Genomic DNA, 26,193 nt, shown 5'->3' with positions numbered 1-26,193 from the left:
GGTTGAAGGTGTTGATCTACGTAGGCAGAGATACGTTCTGTGGGGGCTTGGTAACCAGCTACAATGGGGCGGCCGGGATGATTGGGTTTGTGAATTTTAGGAAGAAGGTAGAAGGTAGGGGTGCGGGGTGTCGGTGGGGTCAGGAGGTTGATGGAGTCAGGTGAAAGGTTTTGTAGGGGGCCTAAGGTTCTGAGGATTCCTTGAAGCTCTGCCTGGACATCAGGAATGGGATTACCTTGGCAAACTTTGTATGTGGTGTTGTCTGAAAGCTGACGCAGTCCCTCAGCCACATACTCCCGACGATCAAGTACCACAGTCGTGGAACCCTTGTCCGCCGGAAGAATGACGATGGACCGGTCAGCCTTCAGATCACGGATAGCCTGGGCTTCAGCAGTGGTGATGTTGGGAGTAGGATTAAGGTTTTTTAAGAAGGATTGAGAGGCAAGGCTGGAAGTCAGAAATTCCTTCGTGGCAAACGAATCTGCTCCAGTCCGGAATCCCTGAAGCATTACACCAACAACCTGATAACAGCTTTCGCATCCCGCAACTACCCTCCCGACCTGGTACAGAAGCAAATAACCAGAGCCACTTCCTCATCCTCTCAAACCCAGAACCTCCCACAGAAGAACCACAAAAGGGCCCCACTTGTGACAGGATACTTTCCGGGACTGGATCAGATTCTGAATGTGGCTCTCCAGCAGGGATACGACTTCCTCAAATCCTGCCCTGAAATGAGATCCATCCTTCATGAAATCCTCCCCACTCCACCAAGAGTGTCTTTCCGCCGTCCACCTAACCTTCGTAACCTCTTAGTTCATCCCTATGAAATCCCCAAACCACCTTCCCTACCCTCTGGCTCCTACCCTTGTAACCGCCCCCGGTGTAAAACCTGTCCCATGCACCCTCCCACCACCACCTACTCCAGTCCTGTAACCCGGAAAGTGTACACAATCAAAGGCAGAGCCACGTGTGAAAGCACCCACGTGATCTACCAACTGACCTGCCTACACTGTGATGCATTCTATGTGGGAATGACCAGCAACAAACTGTCCATTCGCATGAATGGACACAGGCAGACAGTGTTTGTTGGTAATGAGGATCACCCTGTGGCTAAACATGCCTTGGTGCACGACCAGCACATCTTGGCGCAGTGTTACACCGTCCGGGTTATCTGGATACTTCCTAAACACCAACCTATCCGAACTTCGGAGATGGGAACTTGCTCTTCAATATATCCTATCTTCCCGTTATCCACCAGGCCTCAATCTCCGCTAATTTCAAGTTGCCGCAACTCATACCTCACCTGTCATTCAACAACATCTTTGTCTCTGCACTTCTGCCTCGACTGACATCTCTGCCCAAACTCTTTGTCTTTAAATATGTCTGCTTGTGTCTGTATATGTGTGGATGGATATGTGTGTGTGTGCGCAAGTGTATACCCGTCCTTTTTTCCCCCTAAGGTTAGTCTTTCCGCTCCCGAGATTGGAATGACTCCTTACCCTCTCCCTTAAAACCCACATTCTTTCGTCTTTCCCTCTCCTTCCCTCTTTCCTGATGAGGCAACAGTTTGTTGCGAAAGCTTGAATTTTGTGTGTATGTTTGTGTTCGTTTGTGTGTCTGTCGACCTGCCAGCACTTTCATTTGGTAAGTCACATCATCTTTGTTTTCAGGTATATTTTTCCTACGTGGAATGTTTCCTTCTATTATAACCATATCATTAAAGAAATATTGAATTTAATTGATGAAAGGAGAAAGTATAAAAAATGCAGTAAATGAAGCAGGCAAAAAGCAATATGAACGTCTCAAAAATGAGATCGGCAGGAAGTGCAAAATGGCTAAGCAGGGATGGCTAGAGGACAAATGTAAGGATGTAGAGGCTTATCTCACAAGGGGTAAGATAGATACTGCCTACAGGAAAATTAAAGAGACCTTTGGAGATAAGAGAACCACTTGTATGAACATCAAGAGCTCAGATGGAAACCCAGTTCTAAGCAAAGAAGGGAAAGCAGAATGGTGGAAGGAGTATATAGAGGGTCTATACAAGGGCGATGTACTTGAGGACAATATTATGGAAATGGGAGAGGATGTAGATGAAGATGAAATGGGAGATATGATACTGCGTGAAGAGTTTGACAGAGCACTGAAAGACCTGAGTCGGAACAAGGCCCCCGGAGTAGACAACATTCCATTGGAACTACTGACGGCCTTGGGAGAGCCAGTCCTGTCAAAACTCTACCATCTGGTGAGCAAGATGTATGAAACAGGTGAAATACCCTCAGACTTCAAGAAGAATATGATAATTCCAATCCCAAAGAAAGCAGGTGTTGACAGATGTGAAAATTAACGAACAATCAGTTTAATAAGCCACAGCTGCAAAATACTAACACGAATTCTTTACAGACGTATGGAAAAACTAGTAGAAGCCGACCTCGGGGAAGATCAGTTTGGATTCTGTAGAAACACTGGAACACGTGAGGCAATACTGACCTTACGACTTATCTTAGAAGAAAGATTAAGGAAAGGCAAACCTACATTTCTAGCATTTGTAGACTTAGAGAAAGCTTTTGCCAATGTTGACTGGAATACTCTCTTTGAAATTCTAAAGGTAGCAGGGGTAAAATACAGGGAGCGAAAGGCTATTTACAATTTGTACAGAAACCAGATGGCAGTTATAAGAGTCGAGGGACATGAAAGGGAAGCAGTGGTTGGGAAGGGAGTAAGACAGGGTTGTAGCCTCTCCCCGATGTTATTCAATCTGTATATTGAGCAAGCAGTCAAGGAAACAAAAGGAAAATTCGGAGTAGGTATTAACATCCATGGAGAAGAAATAAAAACTTTGAAGTTCGCCGATGACATTGTAATTCTGTCAGAGACAGCAAAGGACTTGGAAGAGCAGTTGAACGGAACGGACAGTGTCTTGAAAGGAGGATATAAGATGAACATCAACAAAAGCAAAACTAGGATAATGGAATGTAGTCGAATTAAGTCGGGTGATGCTGAGGGAATTAAATTAGGAAATGAGACTCTTAAAGTAGTAAAGGAGTTTTGCTATTTGGGGAGCAAAATGACTGATGATGGTCGAAGCAGAGTGGATATAAAATGTAGACTGGCAATGGCAAGGAAAGCGTTTCTGAAGAAGAGAAATTTGTTAACATCGAGTATAGATTTAAGTGTGAGGAAGTCGTTTCTGAAAGTATTTGTATGGAGTGTAGCCATGTATGGAAGTGAAACATGGACGATAAATAGTTTGGACAAGAAGAGAATAGAAGCTTTCGAAATGTGGTGCTATAGAAGAATGCTGAAGATTAGATGCGTAGATCACATAACTAATGAGGAAGTACTGAATAGGATTGGGGAGAAGAGAAGTTTGTGGCACAACTTGACCAGAAGAAGGGATCGGTTGGTAGGACATGTTCTGAGGCATCAAGGAATCACCAATTTAGTATTGGAGGGCAGCGTGGAGGGTAAAAATCGTAGAGGGAGACCAAGAGATGAATACACTAAGCAGATTCAGAAGGATGTAGGTTGCAGTAGGTAGTGGGAGATGAAGAAGCTTGCACAGGATCGAGTAGCATGGAGAGCTGCAGCAAACCTGTCTCAGGACTGAACACCACAACAACAACAACAACATGCACAGATATCCTGGCTGAGTGGAGAAATTTCCATACCTTCCGTCTTCTCAACTGTCTTATCAATGAACACTGTCCTTCATACCTCTCCTCGCCATACCGTCTGTCTTCTCTACTCTCTTAACAACAAGCACTGTCTCCGATATCTCTCCTCCCCTTAACGCTCTTACCTGAACAACATGGTCCCACCAAAGCAAAATCCTTTCTGTCCCACTCCATCATTCAGCTACTTTCTCGAAGTCCTTCTAAGTAGCATGAATCCAACTCTGGAATAACCTTCCACATTATATTAGAGAACAGAATAATGTCTCCACCTTCAGAAGACACTAACTCAACAGTAATAATTACCACTGACCCTGTACACACTCATGACCCTTGTTATACCTATAAATCGTTTTTATATCTGCCACTATGATTACTGTTAGTATAGTCACTATTATTATTATTATTATTATTATTATTATTATTATTACTGTTATCACTATTAGTGGTAGCAGCTGCATAAGTACAAGTGCTCCCAGTGTTAACTGTATTACTTCACAAAAGAAACAAACAAACAAAGTCCAAACAGGCCTCAAAGGCCCAATGGTACCGATTGGCCGCTGTGCCATCCTCAGCCCTTTTAGGTGTCACTGGATGTGGATACGGAGGGGCAGGTGATCAGCACACCACTCTCCCAGCTGTTGTCAGTTTCTGTGACCCATGTCGCTACTTCTCAATCAAGCAGCCCCTCAGTTGGCGTCACAAGAGCTGAACGCACCCCACTGGCCAACAGCACTTGGCAGACCTGGATGGTGACCCATCCAAGTGCTAGCCAAGCCCGACAGCACTTAACTCTGGTGGTCTAACGGGAACCAGAGTTACCACTGTGGCAAGGCCATTGGCTTTATTAGTTTATAATCAATATTATTTACTTACATTGCCATTTCAGATACTCAAATCATTTAAGTAGGATTTGTCATATTAAAATGGTTGTTATTTTTTTTTGAAACTATGATAAAAAAAGGTACTGTATATGCAAAACCCTGGTCTGATGTAAGACAGTGCCTGATGGCCCTAATCAAATCAGGTTAAATAAACAAAAATAAAAATCTATCAAGTAATTTAAATAACACACAAAATATTTGGGAATTAAATTACACAAAGTTATAGCTTTTAATAGGCATAATGACAAGGATAACACAAATCTTATTGTTAGGAATTTCATACTAAAGTACTTTGTCAGCTAGGCTGAGAGAGCCACAACTGCCAGCTGAACCATCATGTTTTGCAACCAGAAAATATTTAGCATCTGTGTCGGAAGCATCCACTCATATCATGTATTTGACATAACACAATCTTAGAGGGTTTATACTGTGGTTGGTGTAGCTCATCCTCACAATATACAAATAGATGCAGAGAATTACAGGTAGAAAGAGATGTATTCTACATCTTGATGCACGCACACACACAAATGCATCATTCGTACCGATGGAGAGCTCCTTATAACGGTAGAGAGGGTACCTACAGATCTTAACAGAAGGAAAAAAATGCTACATGTCAACTAGATGAACAAGGAACTGCCTGCAAATGGTTATCTAATAAATCCAGCAACATCTCGACAGACTTAAATCAGCTAATATATGGATGTGACTCTGCTAAGAAACAATGCAACATTTGCTTCAATCTGTAGACACATGAACCGATACACCCGTAATACTTGGATAAAAGTGAATGATAATACACTGTCCAGCCACATTAATGTGGTCACCTGTCAAAAACCTAAATAACCATCTTTTGCAGCACAGACCATGGGAGATGTGCAGGAAGGAAGTCAATAAGGTTCTGGAAGTACTGACAGGAATATGGAGTCATGCTGACTCCAGTGCCCTGACCAGCTGCACTGGGTTTCTCAGTTGAGTGCACATACAGAACAACTGTGGTGGTCCCACAGATTCTCAACTGGGTTTTAATCCAAGAAGTTTGGTGGCAAGGGGAATATGGTAAACTCATCCAGGTGCTCTTCGAATCAAGTGAGCTGTGTGAAACGTTGTGTTGTCCTGCGGGCAGATGTCATTGTGCAGAGGAAAAACAAACTGCATGTAGGGGTTGTCATGGTTCACAAAGATAGTTGCATACTTGTGTTGATCCTCTGTGCCTTCCAGAATGATGAGATCACATCCAGGGGATGCCATGAAAATATTCCCCAGACCATAACGCTCCCTCATTTGTTTTCAGATATTTCAGGCACGCTAATGGCTTTCATCACTGATGAACAGTGGTCAGTGTGGGTGCACGAATCAGGCACCTGCTGCGCAGGTCTGGATGCAGCAATGTTTGCTGAACAGTCATTGAGAGACACTATTGGTAGCTCCTTGGTTCACCTGAGCAGTCAATTGCTCAACAGTTGCATGTCTATACATCTGTACAGATCTCCACAACCGTCATTCACATCTGTCATCTATGGCCCCTGGTGCACCAAAGTTGTCTCGACATGGGTTTTGGGTAGCGCCATTTTGCCACGCATGGTATACTTTAACCAAGACAACATGCGAACAGTTTACAAACTATGCCATTTCAGAAATGCTTCCACCCTTGACCCAAAAGCCAACTGCACTGTCTTCCATGTTCTCAGTCACTCTTTACATACCGTCCACTGTTAGTGATGCCGTGTGCCCCTTGTGAGAGGTTATTGTGCATTGAAATTAAACATAAGTGGTTGTCAAATTGGATCTTGTATAATAAAGTAGAAATTTTATGAAAGAAAGCGCTAACTTTTTTCAATATGGGGATTAAGGCTAGTAGCAATTATTGAGAGTCACACATCAGGTAGCATGAAAAAAACTCACAAAAAGTCAAATTATGTACAGTAGGTTGATACTGAGGCTAGTATAACTGAAGCTAATAGTTCTGGAAAGTATATGTATTATTGATAATCCATCTTAGTAACAAAAAAAGAAAAAGGGCAGAAACATAAGATTTAGATCTTTCACATAGATCAAGTGCTAGCAAATTCCTGAATAACTTGTACTATCTTCATAAAATAAAATTTTAAAAATATGTTCATAGCTATAATTCATTATGAGATACATAAGGAATTTTCCAGAAGTATTTAGATATATTTTAACCTGGCACATTTTCATCTTTTTGAATGCTCCCTAATGTTTTATCTGTTCAGACCTCTTGATGAAGGCCTTTTGTCAGTCTTCTTTTGAGGAGTTCTTTAGGGTAAGCACCATATGCAAGAATTACTGGTTTTAGAGACTGAAATCGATGAGTGGCCTATTTCTTTAAAGTCAGTCAACAGGAAGAAGACACACGGAGCCAGTTCAGGGGTATGAGATGGCCCGAACAAATGTCTTGACCCAAAATTATTCAACCAGAGCTGATCTATTGCATGATGGAGTTTTATCTCTTGCAGAACTGATATTGAACATGTCTCATATATTGTGTGCCCCTTTCACTCTGCAGACTACTTCCACAAACACCCAAATGCATGACTTGGTTTCCAGGTTCAATTGGTAGAGCCATTTTTTGAAGGATATCCTTCTACCACTCACTGTAAAGTTCTTCAACATATGATTCCAATTTTGGCACTTAGGTCATTGTCAATCACTTAAAACAGTATCTTAACATTAATATATAAAGGCCAGACAGTTTTGACTTGCGCTAAGGTGCCATTTTAAGCACTTGATATGGCATAAGTGTCAAAATTGCAATCATGTACTGAAAAATAAAATATTACAAGTAATGGCAGAAATATGATGCCCTTCAAAAAATTTGTTTGAACTGTGGATCCAAAGCACTAGAAGTTATGGGCACAACAGTATTTCTTCACCAGCTACAGTACCAAATATTGCTTTTGACCACCCAAAAACACATTTTGCTAACATTTACAGAGAGAACACTACATGTATAATTTTTTCCTTATTGTTTAGAAAGTGCAATTTCCAATAACTGAAGTTGTTTTTATCCCAAACATAAAGATATCTTATAAACTACTGCCAATCAACTCCCCAGTGCATTTGATTTGTTGACAGATACAATAGAAATTCTCTTCAATCATCATCTGGACATTATAAATTAGTTGTGTAGGGTATCAGCCATTACTGGTTTTTTTTTCCCTGTAAATGCGAACATTTTAGGTTACACTTATCACAGTTGTTATAGATACTGAATGAAATAACAAGGTTACTGTTACCAGTCACTGTTTACTTATATCTACAACACATTTCGAAGGTTTAAACCTCCACTATCAGTTGAATTAAAATGAATTAGTAAGATGTGCGGGTTGTGTTACGATTTTGGTGTAACTTGAGACACTGTACAGTGGAAAAACAAAAACAAATACTTTCAGAAAGGACTTCCTAAAACTTAAATCTATACTCGATGTTAACAAATTTGTCTACTTCAGAAACACTTTCCTTGCCATAGTCAGTCTACATTTTATATCCTCTATACTTCAACCATCATCAGTTATTTTGCTTCCCAAATAGCAAAACTCATCTACCACTTCAACTGTCTCATTCCGTAATCTAACTCCCTCAGCATCACCTGATTTAATTTGACTACATTCCATTATCCTCATTTTGCTTTTGTTGATGTTCATCTTAAATCCTCCTTTCAAGACACTGTCCATCCCATTTTATAGTAAATCAGTTATTAGCTAGATGGATAGGGACTGTGTCTGTTGTGTGCCGATGCAGAAGGAGTTGGCCAATGTCCAAACGCAGCTGGAAGCTTTGTTGACCACAGTCAACAAGCTCCAGAGTGCCACCTTGAGGTGCAATGGAGATGGGGTGCCTGGGGCAGCCTCTGTTGTACTAGATGTGCAACGGGGGATGTCACAGCTCTCTGTCACTAAGCTGACCTCTGGTGCGACTGAGCCGGTCGGCCTACCCTCACTTCAGTGTGAGTGGCGGACTGTGTCGAGGTCTCGAGCCTCAAGGCGAAGGCAGCGTGGGAGATGCAGGATCCTACCAAATCCCACGCACTTTGCTAAAAGATTCAGTGTGCTATCGTGTGTGTGTGTTTGTGTGTTTGTGTGTGTGTGTGTGTGTGTGTGTGTGTGTGTGTGTGTGTGTGTGTGTGTGTGTGTGTGTGTGTGTGTGTGTGTGTGTGTGTGTGTGTGTGTGTGTAGGGGGGGGTGGGGGTGGGGGGGGGGGGGTTGAGCCGGATCAGAATGCACCTTGTGCCAGGATAGTGGCCACTCCTTCAGCAAGGTCTGGGACATGCACATGGGGGCAGGGGTTTGTTAGTTATTGGGAGCTCCAATGTTAGGTGGGCCATGGAGCCCCTCAGGAACATAGCGGCTAGGGTGGGGAAGAAGTCCAACATCCACTCGGTGTGCCTGCTGGGGGGGAATTGTCCAGGATGTGGAGGAGGCTCTTCCGGCAGCTATCAAGTGTGTGGGGTGCAGCCAGCTGCAGATTGTTGCCATGTCGGCACCAACAATGCCTGCCGTCGGGGTTTCAAGGAAATCCTTGGGTCCTTTCGACGGCCTGCTAAATTGGCGAAGGCAGCCTCCATCTCTGGAGGAGTGGAAGACAACCTGACGATCTGCAGCATCGTGCCCAGGGTGGACCGGGGTCCTCTGGTTTGGAGTCAAGAGGAGAATCTAAACCAGAGGCTACATCGACTCTATGATGAAAATGGTTGTAGATTCCTCGACCTATGCTATGGGGTGGAACCTCAAAGTTTTTATTTCTTCTCTGTGGATTTTAATTTCCTACCCCAATTTTTTTTTCTTTTGTTTCCTTTACTGCTTGCTCAATACACAGATTGAACAACATTAGGGATAGGCTACAGCCCTGTCTCACACCCTTCTCAACCACTGCTTCCCTTTCATGCCCCTAGACTATTATAACTGCCATCTGGTTTCTGTACAAATTGTAAATAGCCTTCTGCTCCCTGTATTTCATCCCTGCCACCTTCAGGATTTGAAAGAGAGTATTCCAATCAACATTGTCAAAAGTTTTCTCTAAGTCTACAAATGATACAAATGTAGGTTTGTCTTTCCTTAACCTATGTTCTAAGATAAGTTGTAGGGTCAGTATTGCCTCACGTGTTCCAACATTTCCACGAAATCCAAACTGATCTTCCCCGAGGTCTGCTTCTAACAGCTTTTTCATTGATCTGTAAAGAATTGGTGTTGGCATTTTGCAATGATGACTTATTAAACTGATAGTTCATTAATTATCACACCTGTCAAATCTTCCTTTCTTTGAGATTGGGATTATTATATTCTTCTAAATGTCTGAGGGTATTTCGCCTGTCTCATACATCTTGCTCACCAGATGGAAGAGTACTGTCATGGCTAGCTCTCACAAGGCCATCAGTAGTTCTAATGGAATGTTGTCTACTCCCGGGGCTTTGTTTCATCTTAGGTCTTTCAGTGATCTGTTAAATTCTTCACACAGTGTCATTTCTCCCATTTCATTTTCATCCACGTTCTCTTCCATTTCCATAATATTGCCCTCAAGTACATCTCCCTAGTATGGACCCTCTGTATATTCCTTCCACCTTTCTGTTTTCCCTTCTTTGCTTAGGACTGGTTTTCAATCTGAGCTCTTGATATTCATAAGGGTGGTTCTCTTTTCTCCAAAGTCTCTTTAATTTTCCTGTAGGCAGTATCTATCTTACCCCTAGTGATATATGCTTCTATGATCGTATGCCATCTTCACTATTTCATCTCTCAAAGCTACTCATTCTTCTTCTATATTTGTTCCCCTGTTCTTCTCAATCGCTTCCTAATGCTTCCCCTGAAACCCTCTACAATCTCTGGTTCTTCTTCTATATTTGTTTCCCCTGTTCTTCTCAATCATTTCCTAATGCTCCCCCTGAAACCCTCTACAATCTCTGGTTCTTTCAGTTTATACAGGTCCCATCTCCTTAAATTCCTCCATTTTTGCAGTTTCTTCAGTTTTAATCTACAGTTCACAACCAATAAATTGTGGTCAAAGTCCACATCTGACCATGGAAATGTCTTACAATTTAAAATCTGGTTCCTAAATCTCTATCTTACCATTATATATCTATCTGAAACCTTCCAGTGTCTCCAGGCGTCTTCCACGTACACAACCTTCTTTCATGATTCTCGAATCAAGTGTTAGCTGTGATTAAGTTAAGCTCTGTGCAAAATTCTTCCAGACGGCTTCCTCTTTCATTCCTTACCCTTAGTCCATATTCACCTATGACTTTTTCTTCACATCCTTTTCCTACTATCGAATTCCAGTCCCCCATGAATATTAAATTTTCATCTTCCTCATGTATCTGAATAATTTCTTTTATCACATCATACATTTCTTCAATCTCTTCATCATCTGTGGAGCTAGCTGGCATATAAACTTGTACTACTGTAGTACGCGTGGGCTTCGTGTCAATCTTGGCTAAAATAATGTGTTCACTATGCTGTTCGTAGTAGCTTATCCATACTTTTTTTTGTTATTACACCTACTCCTGCAATACCCATATTTGATTTTGTATTTATAACCCTCTATTCACCTGACCAGAAGTCTTGTTCCTCCTGCCACCAAACTTCACTAATTCCCTCTATATCCAACTTTAACCTATCCATTTCCATTTTTAAATTTTCTACCCTATCTGCTAGATTAAGGGATCTGACATTTCATGCTCCTATCTGTAGAACACCAGTTTTGTTTCTCCTGATAACAATGTCCTCCTTAATAGTCCCAACCCAGAGATTCAAATGGAGGACTATTTTACTTCCGGAATATTTTACTCAACAGGATGCCACCATCATTTAACTGCACAGCAAAGCTGCATGCCCTCGGGAAAAATTATGGCTGTAGTCTTCCTTTGCTTTCACCGGTTCACAGCACAGCAAGGCCATTTTGGTTGATGTTACAAGGCGAGATCAATCACCCAGACTGTTGCCCGTGCAACTACAGAAAAGGCTACTGCCCCTCTTCAGGAACCACACATTTGCCTGGCCTCTCAACGGATAACCCTCGATTGTACACACATCAAAAAAAGTTTTGCATCACCTAGATTCTGAACCTGTACAGAAAATTGGAATAGAGATCAACATAAACATTATTTCCACTCTTTTTATTGCTCATGAAAACCACACATTGCATGTTGTACCACCATACAGCGAGACCTTCAGAGGTGGTGGTCCAGTTTGCTGTACACACCGGTACCTCTAATACCCAGTAGCACATCCTCTTGCATTGATGCATGCCTGTATTTGTCGTGACATACTATCCACAAGTTCATCAAGGCACTGTTGGTCCAGATTGTCCCACTCAACAGGGATTCGTTGTAGATCCCTCAGAGTGGTTGGTGGGTCACGTCGTCCATAAACAGCCCTTTTCAATCTATCACAGGCATGTTTGATAGGATTCATGTCTGGAGAACATGCTGGCTGCTCTAGTCAAGCGATGTCGTTATCCTTGAGGAAGTCATTCACAAGATGTGCACAATGGGGGTGTGAATTGTTGTCCATGAAGATGAATGCCTCACCAATATGCTGCCGATATGGTTGCACTATTGGTCATAGGGTGGCAATCATCACATATCATACAGCCATTATGGTGCCTTCCATGAGCACCAACGGTGTACGTCAGCCCCACATAATGTCACCCCAAAACATCAGAGAACCTCCACCTCGCTGCACTCACTGGACAGTGAGTAAGGCGTTCAGCCTGACCGGGTTGCCTCCAAACATCTCCAACGATTGTCTGGTTGAAGACCTATGCGACACTCACTGGTCAAGAGAATGTGACGCCAATCCTGAGCAGTCTATTGGGCATGTTGTTGGACCCATCTGTACCGTGCTGCATGGTTACAAAGATGGACCTCACCATGGGCATCAGGAGTGAAGTTGTGCTTCATCCAGCCTATTGCACACAGTTTGAGTCATAACACAACATCCTGTGGCTGCAAAAAAAGCATTATTCAACATGGTGACGTTGCTGTCAGGGTTCCTCCGAGCCATAATCAGTAGGTAGCGGTCATCCACTGCAATAGTAGCACCTTGGACGGCCTGAGCGAGGCATGTCATCAACAGTTCCTGCCTTTCTGTATCTCCCTCATGTCTGAACAACATCGCTTTTGTTCACTCCGAGACGCCTGGACACTTCCCTTGTTGAGAGCCCTTCATACCACATATCACTGAACAGTCAAAGGGACTGTGTCTGTGATACAATGTCCGCAGTCAGCATCTTTTTTTGATGTGTGTAGTTGCACATACGGCTATCTGTATGGAGGGAAAGGGGGGAGGGGGACAGGCTTTAATAACTGTATGTATATCTACAGGTGAAAATAGCTACCTCCCATGGCCACAGGCTCCTTTCCCTATCATAACACATCACGTGTAAACTGTCATATTTTTTAAACGAAAATGATGTCTAGAAACTACTACGTGCAAAGAATATAAAGCAGAACAGAAACATTATTTCGAAGTACAAACAGTACACATCATAACAACATTATTATTTTGGAACAAGTTTTAAGGAACTATGGAGAACCTCATTTGAGTTGCTGAATACATGTGTTGGAATAAATATTTCAAGGGGTATGCAAATCCTTTCCTGTCATGATTATGTAGCTTGAATTTGATAGTCATTTATATAATTGGGATACATGTAGCAAACTTTATTACAATAATTGTGTTACCAACAGTGGTAAAATTACACATAAATAACAATTTTGGCTGGGATTCAGACAGAGGAATGAAAGGATGGAGACAGTTGAAACATTTATTGCAACACATGTATTCAGCAGCTCAAACAAAGATCTCCACAATCCTTTAAAACTTATTCCAAAATAATAATGTTATTTTGAAACAATGGAAACACCAGGTAGAAATATCAACAATGTAGGATAAGATAGATTGCTACTTACCACGAAGATAACATGTTAAGTTGGAGACAGGCACAATTAAAGGGCACTTACACATAAGCTTTTGTCCTCAACCTTCATCAGAAAAAGACAAACACACACCATTCATTCACACAAGCTGGCACACATCACACACACATGGCCGCCAGCTCTAACAGGAGCAGGGAAAGATGGGCAAGTGTGTTGGCAGAGGGTGGGAGACAAGAATGGGGATAAGGCGATAGGACAGACGGGGTGCAAACTGTTGGGTGGAGGGTATGGGGACAGTATGTTACCATAGGTCAAGGCCAGGATAATTAAGTGAGCAGAGAAAGCGTTGTAAGGATTGCTGTGGCCTTCTCCACCAGACATCACGGTGCCTAGAGTATCAGCAACCAAACTGACAGCCTGCAGCAGCGGGTTGCCCGCTTCGCAGGCACACTGAAGCACTACACAACCGACAGGCAATATTGATGAACGGCCACAACAACAACAACACAGCAGAGACAGCAGCGGCCGCCAGGGGCCACTACTGGCCCATATAAACATAAGGAAGAGGTTGCTGCAGATCCCGGAACTATTTTCACACGTCAAACGACGTGATGAAAAATAGTTCCGAGGTACTCATCTGCCGCAGCGCAATAAAGGCCAGCGCTCAGCCTTACATTGGCAGTTCATTGACCGCCGGCAGACATGGATAGCTGCTGCCCCATTAGCCTGGCTTGGATCTTCTCGCTGATCTCTGGATTAGGCTTGGTATATCAGAGAAGTCTCTGGCGGAGACTAGTAAGAAATTATTTCAGTTGTTTTCTGTATTATTCTTGTATGTAGTCGATTCGAAGACAGATCACTGTTTTGTGTTGGTGTTATCCTTGGAGAATTTGTTTTGGTTAATTGAACAGTCCAATAAATTGTTTTCGGTCTTTTATCGTTAGTTTCTTCTGCTTACGCAGACATATAAAGGATAATTCCTATCTGCCCAGTTCAGAAAAGCTGGTGGTGGCGGGGAGGATCCAGATGGCTTGGGCAGTGAACAGCCACTGAAATCAAGTATGCTATGTTCAGCTGCATATTGTGCCACGGGGTGGCCTGCTTTGCTCTTGTCCACAGTTTGGCTGTGGCTGTTCATCCTGCTGGACTGCTGGTTGGTAGTCACACCAATTTAAAGAGATGCACAATGATCACATCAGAGCTAGTAAATGACATGGCTGTTTTCACAGGTGGCCCGGCTCCTGTCAGAGTAGGAGAAACCTGTGACAGGACTGGAACAGGAAATTTTGAGTGGGTGGATTGGGCAGGTCTTGCACCAGTGTCTTCCACAGAGATATGATCCTTGTAGCAAGGGGTTGGGATTGGGAGTGGCATAGGGAGGGACTAGAATGTTGTGGAGGTTGGGTGGGCGATAGAACACCGCTTTAGGAGGGGTGGAAAAGATCTCGGGTAGGATGTGCCTCATTTCAGGGCATGATGATAGGTTATGTTATTATGTTGTTATGATATATATTCTTTGTACTTTAGAGATCATGTTTCTATTTTGTGATATGTTCTTTGGATGTAGTAGTTTCCAGGCACCATCTTTGTTTACAAAATATGAAAGTTTACATGTGATGTGTTACAATGGAGCTTGGGCCCACTAGAGGTATTCCATTTTACCTTTTTTTCCCCACCTTTAGATATACGTTTAGTTTTTTAGTCAAAAACCTCCCCAAAAACCATGTTCTGAAATAATATTTTTGTTTCTCCACTACACAGTGCTCCAAGTTACCCCAAAAATGATAACACAACACACACATCATACTAACACATGTAAATCCACCTGATGATGGGGGTTTAAACCATCGAAACATTTTGTGGATATAAATAAAAGTGGCTGGTAACTGTAAACTTGTTTCATTTGACTTTTTTCCCAACCTTCAAGAGAGTTATTCTTCTGCCTGAACTTGTTAAACCAACACTAAACAGTTAGTTTGGATTGTGAAGGGTCACCCGGTGCCATTTACAGGTATTCCAAACTTTGATTTGCATTCAGTACTACCTAACAATCATAACAAATTATCACAAAGAAATGATTCTATTTCAGCTACATTGTTCCAGACTGATGTGAATAACAAAAAGAATGAAGTACTAGCAATCAAATCCATATGTCAAACAAGCTGAAACTTGTACAAACTGTGGAAATTATCAACAACAATTCAAGAAGTCTCGAAACTTTCTGAGCACCTTCCATACAGTGAAGGCTATCATTTCATTCAGGGATTCTACAAGTGAAACAACTCTTTAGCTTCACTACTCTGTCCCAAGCATGACATACAGGGAGTTTCAAAAATATGTTTACAAACTTTGGGAACATATTCCTAACACCAAAACAATACAAAAATGTATAGTAAACAAGGACTCTAAAATCATACCTTTAAAGATAAGAGCATTTGTTCATCTTCGATACTGTGAAACACATCTTTTCTGCTGCAAGCTCTTTGCTTTCCATATATTGGGAGAGTTAGTTAGTTAGTTAGTTACGTGTTCCATTGATCAATAGCACAGAAAAACCGTTATGATGTGGAACGTGTCAAATGTACAAGAAATGCGCACAGAAAACAGGTTTTTTTTCATTATAGTGTTATACCTAAATATTTCTATTATCTATTCCATTCCCTTAAATGGCACAAAATGCATATATTATATGTCCAAATTTATTTACTCATATTCAAGAATTCATCTATGGTATAGAAGGAGTTGTCAATGAGGTATGATTTCAATTTGTTTTTGAAACTATTACTGCTGTCTTGTCAGACATTTTATTTCATCTGGTAATTTATCAAAAAGTTTTATAGCAGCATATTTTATCCCTTTCTGTGCCAATGATAGGTTAAGTAAAGGATAGTGTAGGTCTTTCTTTCTTCTGGTATTGTAATCATGAATGTCGCTGTTGATTTTAAACTGGTCCATGTTGTTGAGAAAAAATTTCATTACTGAGTAAATGTACTGTGAAGCAGTTGTAAGAATTCCTAACCTTTCAAACAGATGCCTACAAGATGTGCGACTATGAACCCCACACATTATTCTAACTACTTTCTTTTGAGCAGTGAATACCTTTTGCCTAAGTGTTGAGTTGCCCCAGAATATTATTCCGTATGACATCAGAGAGTGGAAGTATGCAAAGTACGTTAGCTTACTAATTACTACATCCTCAAAATTGGCAAAGTCGCTTTAGGAGATCTAAAATATGAATTTTCCAATTAATATTCTCATCTGTATGTACAACCATAAACGTAGTATGCTCTACCCTGGCTACTGACTTCTTTTGATGTGTTATGTTTATTGAAGGAATTATAACTTTTGCAGCAGAAAACTGGATGTACTGTGTTTCTTCAAAGTTCAGAGCAAGCCCATTCAAAGAAAACCAATTAATAACTTTTCCAAAGACCTTATTTGTATCATTTTCTATCGGACTTTCTTTTACTGGATTAATAATTATGCTTGTATCATCAGCAAACAGTGTCAGTTTGGCATCTTGTTTCACATAAGAAGGGAGGTCATTCACATATATCAAGAACAGGAGGGGACCCATGATCGAACCTTGTGGAACACCTAATGTAATTTCACCCAAGTTAGATAAAGTAGCAAACTCCTTTCAATCACTTGAATCATATAGTGGCAAACTCCTTTGAATCACTTGAAGCATATAAATAGACTTTTTGCATTCTGTTCTGTAGATATGACTTAAACCACTCATATCCATTTATACCATAAAATTGTAATTTCTCTAACATAATGTCATGGTTCAAACAATCATATGCTTTGGATAAGTCACAGAATATTCCTACTGTAACATTTTACTATTTAAAGACTCTGTTATGTGGACAGTGAAATTGTATATTGCTGTCTCAGTGGAGCAGCATTTCTGAAATCCGAACTGTGATTTACTAAGTACCCCATTACTTTTGAGATGGCTAACCACTCTTGAGTACATTACTTTCTCAAAGATTTTTGAAAATGCTGTACGCAAGGATAAGGGCCAGAAATTATTGACATATGTGGTTTCCCTCTTTTTGTAGAGAGGCCTGACAATGGCATATTTTAGCCTGTCTGGAAAAATACCCTGAGTCCGCGATGCATTACATATGTGACTCAAAACATCAGCTGTCACTGCTCCACATTGTTTTAATGACATGTTAGAGATGTCATCTACTCCAAAAGAACATTTATTTTTCAAAGATTTAATAATTTTCCTTATTTCACAACAGGTTGTTAGATGTAACTTAATCTGACTAAAATTTTTCAAAACTGACTCTTCCTGGCTTTTTCTTTTGAACTATTCTCACCAATTTTTTCTCCGACACTTAAGAAGTGATTGTTTTGGCTACCTGTGTACTGTTGGTTAAGATGTCTCATTCTCTTTAACAGTAATACTACCTACCCCAGTGGTTACTTTTCCTGTCTCCCTTCTAACAACATTCCATATTGATTTGATTTTATTGCTGGAGTTGTTAATTTCTTCTCTAACATACAATTTCTTGATTTACTTACAACTTTTCTCAGTATGTTACAATAATTTTTATAGTGTAAAACTACTTCTAGATCTTTACTACACTCCTGGAAATGGAAAAAAGAACACATTGACACCGGTGTGTCAGACCCACCATACTTGCTCCGGACACTACGAGAGGGCTGTACAAGCAATGATCACACGCACGGCACAGCGGACACACCAGGAACCGCGGTGTTGGCCGTCGAATGGCGCTAGCTGCGCAGCATTTGTGCACCGCCGCCGTCAGTGTCAGCCAGTTTGCCGTGGCATACGGAGCTCCATCGCAGTCTTTAACACTGGTAGCATGCCGCGACAGCGTGGACGTGAACCGTATGTGCAGTTGACGGACTTTGAGCGAGGGCGTATAGTGGGCATGCGGGAGGCCGGGTGGACGTACCGCCGAATTGCTCAACACGTGGGGCGTGAGGTCTCCACAGTACATCGATGTTGTCGCCAGTGGTCGACGGAAGGTGCACGTGCCCGTCGACCTGGGAGCATGCCGCGACAGCGTGGACGTGAACCGTATGTGCAGTTGACGGACTTTGAGCGAGGGCGTATAGTGGGCATGCGGGAGGCCGGGTGGACGTACCGCCGAATTGCTCAACACGTGGGGCGTGAGGTCTCCACAGTACATCGATGTTGTCGCCAGTGGTCGACGGAAGGTGCACGTGCCCGTCGACCTGGGACCGGACCGCAGCGACGCACGGATGCACGCCAAGACCGTAGGATCCTACGCAGTGCCGTAGGGGACCGCACCGCCACTTCCCAGCAAATTAGGGACACTGTTGCTCCTGGGGTATCGGCGAGGACCATTCGCAACCGTCTCCATGAAGCTGGGCTACGGTCCCGCACACCGTTAGGCCGTCTTCCGCTCACGCCCCAACATCGTGCAGCCCGCCTCCAGTGGTGTCGCGACAGGCGTGAATGGAGGGACGAATGGAGACATGTCGTCTTCAGCGATGAGAGTCGCTTCTGCTTTGGTGCCAATGATGGTCGTATGCGTGTTTGGCGCCGTGCAGGTGAGCGCCACAATCAGGACTGCATACGACCGAGGCACACAGGGCCAACACCTGTCGACCTGGGACCGGACCGCAGCGACGCACGGATGCACGCCAAGACCGTAGGATCCTACGCAGTGCCGTAGGGGACCGCACCGCCACTTCCCAGCAAATTAGGGACACTGTTGCTCCTGGGGTATCGGCGAGGACCATTCGCAACCGTCTCCATGAAGCTGGGCTACGGTCCCGCACACCGTTAGGCCGTCTTCCGCTCACGCCCCAACATCGTGCAGCCCGCCTCCAGTGGTGTCGCGACAGGCGTGAATGGAGGGACGAATGGAGACATGTCGTCTTCAGCGATGAGAGTCGCTTCTGCTTTGGTGCCAATGATGGTCATATGCGTGTTTGGCGCCGTGCAGGTGAGCGCCACAATCAGGACTGCATACGACCGAGGCACACAGGGCCAACACCCGGCATCATGGTGTGGGGAGCGATCTCCTACACTGGCCGTACACCAATGGTGATCGTCGAGGGGACACTGAATAGTGCACGGTACATCCAAACTGTCATCGAACCCATCGTTCTACCATTCCTAGACCGGCAAGGGAACTTGCTGTTCCAACAGGACAATGCACGTCCGCATGTATCCCGTGCCACCCAACGTGCTCTAGAAGGTGTAAGTCAACTACCCTGGCCAGCAAGATCTCCGGATCTGTCCCCCATTGAGCATGTTTGGGACTGGATGAAGCGTCGTCTCACGCGGTCTGCACGTCCAGCACGAACGCTGGTCCAACTGAGGCGCCAGGTGGAAATGGCATGGCAAGCCGTTCCACAGGACTACATCCAGCATCTCTACGATCGTCTCCATGGGAGAATAGCAGCCTGCATTGCTGCAAAAGGTGGATATACACTGTACTAGTGCCGACATTGTGCATGCTCTGTTGCCTGTGTCTATGTGCCTGTGGTTCTGTCAGTGTGATCATGTGATTTATCTGACCCCAGGAATGTGTCAATAAAGTTTCCCCTTCCTGGGACAATGAATTCACGGTGTTCTTATTTCAGTTTCCAGGAGTGTAGTTCTTGCTGTCCCATACAGTTTTCTTTTTCTTTCTGAAGACACTTTAATACCTGTAGTAATCCAAGGTTTCTTTGAAAAGTTTGTGGTGTTACATTTAGTAATTTTCTTTGGAAAACAATGTTCAAAAAGGGATATAAATTTATCATTAGCATTTGGCTCATTATATACATCTTCCCAGTTTACATTTCCTAAACTTTCTCTGAAGTGATCTATAGATACCGGGTTGAGCACCCTCACACTTTTACTTAATGGTTTCTGAAGTGTATACCCTGTTAGGTTTTGTAACTTAATCAGTTGTGCATCATGGTCAGATAATCCATTTATCACAGGGAAAGCATGTGCTTGTTCTACATCCTCTTGCTGTACAAATACATTATCTATTAGAGTACTACTGTCCTGAGCTATACATGTAGGGAAATTGATCACTGATTCTAAGTTATATGTTGTTAACAACAGTTCTAGTTCACTTTTCCTATCAGAATTCCTTAGAAAGTTAACATTGAAATCACCACAGATTAATAACTTCTTCTTTTTGTCTGGCAAACAGCGTAAGAGGGAGTCAAACTTTTTTATGAATAGCTCCCAATCTCCTAGTGGAGACCTGTACACTGTTGCTAATATCAACACAACATTATCTAGCTGAAGTTCACATGCACAAACCTCAATGTGAAGATCAACACAAAATTTGCTTACTTCAACAGTTCTGTATTTATACCCTTATTTTATGAAAATGGCAACTCCTCCTTTATCCATACTAGATCTACAAGTTTAAGATGCTAAATTATACCCATTTGTACTGACATTTTCCATCCCCACAGTTACATGGTGCTCAGACAGACAAAGTATATCAATCTCATTCTTATTTCTGAGATCATTTAAACAAATTATCAGCTCATCTACTTTATTTTTTATTCCCCTGCTATTTTGGTGAAGTAAGTTGATACCACCCTTAGCTTTATCCCCATTTGCTGTGCATGAAGTTTCTTTTCTTCTATTTTCCTTGGTTGTTGTCTGTCTGGAATTTGGCTTTAACCTAAAAAACATGTCTGCCTGGTCCCAATAACCACAGGGATCACCCTTTGTATGACTGTGGCCCCCATTACAGTATCTACTAATAGAGAAGCTAACTTGTCTTTCCCCTTCCTATTGAGGTGCAGGCCACGTGTAGTGTAATGTCACCTACCAATAGCATCAACTGGAACAACACTCGTGTGAGACTTTTCCGGTGTCTGGAGCATCCCGTTCAGCTCAGTGTTAACACGCCTTACAGCAGTGTTTACCCAGGGCCGGTTATGGCGCTGAAAGACCTCCACAAACCCCACATTCGTGTGTCCAGTTTCTGCTCCTATTTGATCCAGGTCACTCCTCATACTATATCTTGGATTCATAGCCAGGCTGTTTCCTGCTCCCCCAACTATAATTACCTGACCTTCCTTCTCAAAGTCCTTGCATAGCTGACCTAAGTTTTCTGTCACCTGGCTAAGGCTAGCACTTGGCTTCACAAAACTTGTGACCTGGTACTCTGTCCCTAATTTCTCCTGAAGCTGTTGGCCCACACCCCTCCCACGACTGCTACCTATAAGCCTATACAGAACAAAAATGGTCTCTAGAATGAATACCTTAAGAGCTACGAGCAGTTGTTCATCTTCATTACAATGAAACATCTTCTGTTGGACAAGTACTCATAGCTCTTAAGGTACACATATTAGAGCCCAAGTTTAATGAACATTTTTTTCCTTTTTTTTGGTCCATATTACCTCCTTCCAAAATACGGAAAGCAAAGAGCTTGCAGAAAGAAACGTGCTTCACAGTATCAAAGATAAACTAGTGCTCATGGCTCTTAAGGTGCGCACTTTCTAGTCCATATTTAATGACTGTTTTGGTGTAAGGAACCTACCCCTGAAGTTCGTAGAAGTATTTTTGAAACACCCTGTGTGTGTGTGTGTGTGTGTGTGTGTGTGTGTGTGTGTGTGTAGTAGAGTACTCTGTTCCTGCTATCTGTTAAAAGGCAAGATACACAAATGTCGGAAGCAAGCATTCTTAAGATACACAAAATTTCCGTATAGTTTCCCATTGAGGTTTACTGAACATTTCCGTGAAGTCATATTTTGATATCAATGTCCGTATGAGAATTCTACAGAGACTGACAACCACAACATACGTACACAGTTCAGAAAAAGTCTTACCAAAATTTAATAGAACTGTAGTACTGAGCAGATGTTCAGCTGCATTTAGTAATATACTGAGCTTATGTAATAAATCTTTTCACAGTGGTAGTTTCACAGAAAGATTTAAATGAGTTATTGACAAGGGACTACACAGAAAAGGAGTAAAACATTGGCACAGAATTACACTGACCCATCTCATTTCAGTCAATATTTGCAAATATTTTCAAGATTATAAATAAAGACTGTACAAACATTTAGCGCAAACAGTCAGAGATTCAAAAAGGACTTTCAGCTGAATGGGCTATATTTATCTTGGCAGATGATATGCCAACACCAGTAAGTCCAAAATTATTGATTTGTGAACTGACTGTGTCTTTTGATTTTGTGAATCATGATACCCTAACACGAAAGTAAAAATATCACTGAAAGGTAGATGCAGCAGATTCACAGTTTTTATCTGACCAGAATCGCAGACAGTACTGTGTATCAGTTCCATGTCGATTGTCTAATAACAGATACTCAGAATCTGAAGCAATCAGACATGATACATCACAAGGTTCTATTTTGGGTCCTCTCTGTTTCTAATATACACTATCTGATCAAAAGGAACTGGACAACTATTACTGGACATTAATATGGGATGTTTCAATCCTTTGCCTTAATGAAGGCATGAACTTTGCTGTGGATACTTTCAACGAAAAGATATGATATGATCGTTCGGCATTATTGGCCAGGAGACCCTTCCTGGGGATGTTGACTTTCAATGAGACATCTGAATGTTTGTGGAGGAATAGCGGCCCTTTCTTCCTCAAGAGCTGAAGCCAGATAATGTGGTGATGTTGGACACTGGGGTCTGGGTTGGACAATGGGGATCTGGGGTGAAGTCGACATTCTGACTCATCCCAAAGGTGTGCCTTTGGGTTCAGATCAGGACCCTGGGAAGGTCAGTCCATTTCAGGAATGTTATTGCCCACAAATCATTGCCTTAGAGAAGCTTCTTTATGACAGGGTGTACTGTCATGCTGATACAAACAATTATCATCTCTGAACTCTTCCTCTTCTCTATACGTAACACAATGCCGTAACATGTGTCATGAACTTCCACATTCAACATTTTCTTATGCACAACAAGGGGATCACACCACAACCACAAAAAACATCCCCATACTGTAACACCACCTCCTCCATAGTTCTTTGTTGGCACTGCACAAGATGGCAATAATATTCTCCAAGCACTTGACAAACCCAACCCCTTGCATCAGATTGCCACAACATTCTAGGCTAAATCACTCATTTCTTATAATCTGCTGCCCAGTGTCATCACTCTTTATACCACGTCAAGTGTCACTTGGCATTCATTGACTACAGAAATGTGTGACATGAGAAGCGGCTCGGCCACTGCACCCCATTCGTTTTAACTCCCTATGCATAGTCATTATGCTAGCTGGACTACTTGTAGCACTCTGGAACAAAGAAGTGATTCCTTCTGTTGATTTCATGTGATTTTTTACAAACAGCCTCTGCAATGCTCTGTGGTCAATGTCAGTCAGCACATAAGGTCTGCCCGGTCTCCGTTTAACTGTGGCTGTTCCTTCACATTTCCACATCACAACCGTAACACAGACAATTGACTTGGGAAGTTTTAGAAGGACTGAAATGTCCCTGATAGATCTGTTACTCATACGACATTCAAAGAATAATCCACATCCAAAGTCACTGAGTTCTCCTGCCCAACATGTTCTGCTGTTACTGTTTCTCAACTAACAACACAACACAAAATTATTAAAGCTTTCATGGCCACTTGTTGATAAATTGCCTATTGGCTTCTGTCTCAGGTTCTTTTGCCAATATTTGTTTGCTGATTTTTCTGATGTTTCGCCAGCACGAGTGACTGGCATTGTCAAAGTTTCACCCCCCTTTGCTGGTGGCAAACTGGAGATGAGCTCGCAGCTGCAGATTATATGTATCTGGTGTGCCAACATCTGAGGGCTTTTCTGAGGTCATTAACTCTGTGGTTCTCCCCTTGTTACTTGGTACAGTTGTTCGCAGCTGCACGTGAATCCAGGAACCATTCACCTTGAAACATTCCTCTTTCTTGTTGAAGCTATAGTCATTTTTCTGGATTTCTATAGCTTCCCTGAACAAGTAGGTATGGTAGCTCTTCTCTGCAGCAAAACTTTCTATGTCAGCAAATTTTATTACATGGTTGGTCTCACACAGCATGAGCTCCACCATAGCTGCTTTCTCTACCTGTCCCAACATGCAATGCTGCATACATCCGGTAATCCTGGTGCTAACTGATTGCCCAGTCATTCCAACATAGTCTTTACCACATGCACATGGTAGGCAGTATATTCCCAACATTGCAAGTGGGTTGTTTTATCCTTTGCCAATCTGAGACACTCTTTGATCTTCTTCGTTCATTTTCTTTATACTGTTTTGAACGATATACAGCTCATTCTGTGTCTCACTCTGGGAATCTATCACGGAAAGGCCATACCCAACATTTCTTCTTCTGATGTGTCACTTCGCCAAGTTTTTGATTCCATGGCAATTCTTCTGTAACTGGTGATCACGCATTGTTCCTTGGAATGCTTTCTATGTTTGTGGAAACTCAACTTACAAATGGTATTTTCAGTATACAGAAGCATGATACATGAACCATATCTGGTGTTAATTCTAGAACATCCTGCAAAGACTTCTTCAAAAACTTAGTATTTTGACATGGTCTTCCTAATTAGCAATACTTCTATTTTCTCAAGAAAAGATATGGCGAAGAGTTTGGTTCAAATGGCTCTGAGCACTATGGGACTTAACATCTATGGTCATCAGTCCCCTAGAACTCAGAACTACTTAAACCTAACTAATCTAAGGACAGCACACAACACTCAGCCATCACGAGGTAGAGAAAATCCCTGACCCCGCCAGGAATCGAACCCGGGTGTGGGAAGCGAGAACGCTACCGCACGACCACGAGATGCGGGCGCGAGGAGTTTGAACACGACATCAGAATCAGAGACTTGGTAAGTTTAACATTAATACAGAAATGGGTCAGCTACACTGGTATCCATGTACTCAACAATCTGTTGGAGCATATTAACCGTTAAGTAAATAGTGTGGTGGAGCTGAAGAATGTATTAAAGAACATTCTGTCAGGCAACTTTTTCTACTTCCTTGCACAGCATCTTTACAGTATTTCTTAAATATGCTGTAGCTTACTTTACAATCAGAACTAAAACTGTAATACAACAGTCTTTTGTTTTGTCACTTCATTGCATTTCACTGGGGTGACATGTTCATCTTTGAATTCATTCCACGTCCCAGATACCAGTTTTCATGATATCCACATAGTATGGTTAATGAAATATAATTATGATGACAGTAAAAGTTTCCACAGTTATGTAATAGCACATCAAATGTCAGCTTTGATCAGTCACTACCAAATATTGCTCTCCCATAACTTGTGCCAATCAATTACACTATACTTATTAAAGGGTTATTGCATGTCAAATCAACAAGTGCTGCAACCTGACTTCCTTAGATTTATTTTAAATAAGTATGCATGTAGTATTTATAAATAGTAACACAAAACAATTTTTTGTACCGTTTTCTGACAACAGGTCACAGAGTCATAGGTGCTGAAAAAAGTACAAAAATCAAATTTTTGATTTGCGGAACAATATTAATTTGTTCACAACTCCTGTTCTAATTAAGCTGAAACACTAAAACCAAGTTCATTTGAAAGCCCTTTCATATAAAATAAAACATAACTAGTTGAAAATATATACACATTTTTAATAAAAACATCATTATTGAATTTACTGGATTTTGAAAAACTGTACTTTTTAAAATCCTCAAAAAAAATATATGTGAAACAAACTGTTTTCCTCTACATGTTGTAAAAGTTTCAACTTTGGATAAACATGGGCTCACTATCAAGAGCAATTTTATGTTTATCGTGATTCTGTAA

General features: G+C 42.0%; 1 protein-coding gene and 1 pseudogene across 10 annotated transcripts in view; both read right to left on the bottom strand.

Moving 5' to 3' along the window:
- LOC126183678 (pumilio homolog 3-like) overlaps positions 1-26,193 on the bottom strand; it is a 205,136-nt gene that overhangs the window by 174,686 nt on the left and 4,257 nt on the right. The window lies entirely within an intron of this gene.
- LOC126185684 (5S ribosomal RNA) lies at positions 4,396-4,514 on the bottom strand (annotated as a pseudogene).

The sequence above is a fragment of the Schistocerca cancellata genome, chromosome 4, assembly GCF_023864275.1.
Source record: "Schistocerca cancellata isolate TAMUIC-IGC-003103 chromosome 4, iqSchCanc2.1, whole genome shotgun sequence".
NCBI lineage: Eukaryota > Metazoa > Arthropoda > Insecta > Orthoptera > Acrididae > Schistocerca > Schistocerca cancellata.
This window is presented reverse-complemented; position numbering and strand designations above follow the sequence as displayed.